Genomic DNA, 3,350 nt, shown 5'->3' on the forward strand with positions numbered 1-3,350 from the left:
TGCGAGCGGGCCCGGCCTAGATCCCGTCGGTCCTGTGAGCTCTGGGCAGACGGGCCAGGCTGGGGTCTGGAGCGGGCCGCGCCGCCAGAATGAGGGGCGGGCAATGCTGGTGCCGCGGGCAGGTTATGTCGGTGTGGAGGGCGCAGGACTGGAGCGAGAGTGTGTCCAGTTCTGGGATCACCACTGCAACAGAGACGGGGAGCTCTTGGAGCTTCTGGGTCTAGAGAAGGGCAACAAAGACGATTAAGGGACAGGAGCATCTCTGTCACGATGACACGCTGAGAGCTGGGCCTGTTCAGCCTCGAGAAGAGAGGACCAAGAGAGGGCCTCATCGATGTGTGTAAATATCCAAAGGGAGGGTGGAGGCAGGCTCTCCTCAGTGGTGACAAGCTATAGGACAAGAGGCAACTAGTGACAGCTAGTGCGCAGAAAATTCCACCTGAACACAAGAAGAACGACTTTATAGTGTGGGTGACCCTGCACTGGAACAGATTTCACAGACAGTTGTGGAGTCTCTCTCACTGGAGATATTCAAGAGCCACCTGGATGCAATTCCATGCAGTGTGCTTTAGGATGACCCTGCTTGAGAAGGGAGGTTGGATGAGATTGGAGGTTGGACCCACTGTACTCCCTCCCATCCTGACCCATTCTGTGACTCTGCAATTCTGTGAGAGCTGAGCTGGGCTTTTGCACCCCCAGGGGTCTGCGCAAAAGCTGTGATTGCACAGGGGAAGGGAGGCAGAAAAAATAAAAAGGCTCTCATGGATGAAATAGGTTTGGTTTATAGGAAAGGGTGAAGTAGGAGCTAAAATTACCAACAGAAGAACTTCACTGGGAGGAGAGGAGATGAGTAATCAACCAGCAATGTTTTTTAGGCTCAGTGATAGATAAGAAGAACTGAAGGATGGATGTGATGGCAACAGCCAGGAGCCTTCAGTGTGATGAACCCCAAGTTGTAAACATTAAAACCAGTAGACATGGAGACCCAAATCTCAACTGCTTCTACAAAAACTCTTGGCATTCAGATGTGCTTAAAGAAACCAAAGCAGTGCTTTAAGATAAAAGGAATAGAAGGAGACAAGAGAGAAGCATCCTTTCCTTGGACCCTACTAGCTCCCACCTCTGGAAACCCAAAACTCCTATGCTGCTTACAGATCCAGCTGTGAAGAGCTTCTGTCACAGCTTATACCACTGTCTGGTTATTGGCATGTGCACTTCTGGCCATACTTTTGCCAGAGTTGATATCCTAAACAGGAAGGATTTTTTCCTTGCTGTCCCCCAAATGTGATTTTCACTTCAAAACAGTAGAATAAAATATAAAATGGCTGTAAAAATAATCCAGGGTTTGAAAGTAAGCCTTAAGGTGGAAGGCTTAGAAATTTCTGTCTTTTCAGTTTGTCGTGGAGAAGAAGAGCAAGAGTTGGTTTTATTGTCCAGTGTAGGCGCCTAGATGGGACAAGGAGGTTTGGGGCAGCAAGGATTACATTTCACAGAGAAGCTTCAAAGGGTGTTATGCAGAGATTTTGCTGGATTATGCTGGATCTTGAATTAAAATGGAGTTTACAATTACTAAAGCAATTTAATTGTTAAAATTGACCAGCAAAAGTGATGAATCTTTTGTTAGTGGGACTTGCTGAAAGAAGCTTTTTAGAAAAGCTTTGATCCAGTTCTAGTGCAAGATCCTGCAGATCATCTATCTGTTCAAGAGAGAGCAGATCCCAGCTGCCTGCCTGTGAATTTACATGTGGGATAACTCCAGTTGAATGTTTTGCTCTTTATACCAGAAGTGACATACATAGAGTCATGTTTACTCGTGCCAGCTCAATGGAAGTGAAATGCTCTCTGGTCTGAAGCTGCACTGAATCCTTCCCTTCAGGGATATCCTTAGCTGATCAGGGCTCAGGCACAGACAATGCATTTCCAGAATTTGGGAAAGGCACTAGAGGGTGCTGTGCTGAAGGAGAAGAAAAGGGATTTGTATGAGCAGGAAAAACCATCCTGACCTCTGCAAGGTGAAGAACCACTATCTCCATCTTTTTTCCTCCAAGGCCATGTAGGCCCCTTCCTGCAGTAACAATCTTTTTCCTAAAGGAGGGGATCAATAGATGCTGGTTTTCCTGAATCTCACACAAACTCACATAAGCAGGGTTGACATCAGGAGACAAAGAGTGCAGCCTGATGTATAAATATGAACCTGATGACATTAAAATGGTAAAAGATTGGTTGAACATTATTAAATGCATCTTTTAAAGGCAGGCCCCGTGGGAACCTTGGGTGGGGGACACCAGAAGTGCTTGCTCTGGCTGTGTCCCTGTGGCCTGTGACAGGGCCATCTGAGCAGGGCTCCTTCCCATCCTGAGCTGGTTGGATACAGGCCAGCTTGGATCCAAAAGCTGGGGCTGTGTCATCAGCACTGTAGTGCACGTTGGCCAACAGGCCTGGCAGGATTTATGGGTGCTTGGAGGATGGCTCAGAGCAAGTCCAGATCTGTTTAGAAAATGTTTTTTATGCTGTGGAAGCTCCTGTGGCACAGTTCTGAGGAGCACAAGTGGTAGGTGAACCCTCAGACAGTACAAGCAGGTACTGCCATCCAGCAGAAGGTGTGGGGAAGGAAACCAAACCCCTTGACAAGGGGTCACAGATGATTTAGGCACCTGTGTGATGCCTGGGACAGAACAAAGATTCACTTTAAATAACAGACACTCAGGACTTAGAATACTGCATTTACATTTCTTGTTTCTCTGAAGGTCAAGAAGAGTTACCCTCATTCAATGTATTGGCAGGTGCATTTATTAATGTATAATTTGTTTTCTGTGGGGAGCATCATATTCTTGGGAACCTGTCTACCACAGAATGGTTTGGGTTGGAAGGGACCATGGGCAGGGATGCCATTTACTAGATCGTGTTGCCCAGGTCCCCATCCAACCTGGCCTTGAACACTTATGGGGATAAGGCAGCCACACTCCAGTGTATCTTCTTTGTATCTTCAGTAAAGAAAATGTAGCAATGAGAGAGATGTTTAGAGTATCAACACCGCCTCCCCCCCTTCCATTTTTGTGTTACATCTTCATTTCAGCAGTTTTCAAATGTTTTACATTCTGAGTCACTTGTGTACATTCAGGGGAAGGAACAAGAATAAAACTCAACGTGCATTTTTTAAAATACATTAGAAAAATCCCAGCAGAGTTCACAAGCTCAGAGGGAAGCTCAGGGGCTGCCCCCTCCTCTCGCTGCATAATTCTCAATTTGCTTCTGGCTACAGTCCCAGTGGCTACTGTAGGAAAATCCCACCTGTGGAGGAGGCCCTATCCTTTTATTACCAGGCTGTTTAGCTACAGTTAGCTACTCTT

The sequence above is a fragment of the Geospiza fortis genome, unplaced genomic scaffold (genome assembly GCF_000277835.1).
Source record: "Geospiza fortis unplaced genomic scaffold, GeoFor_1.0 scaffold53, whole genome shotgun sequence".
Taxonomy (NCBI): domain Eukaryota; kingdom Metazoa; phylum Chordata; class Aves; order Passeriformes; family Thraupidae; genus Geospiza; species Geospiza fortis.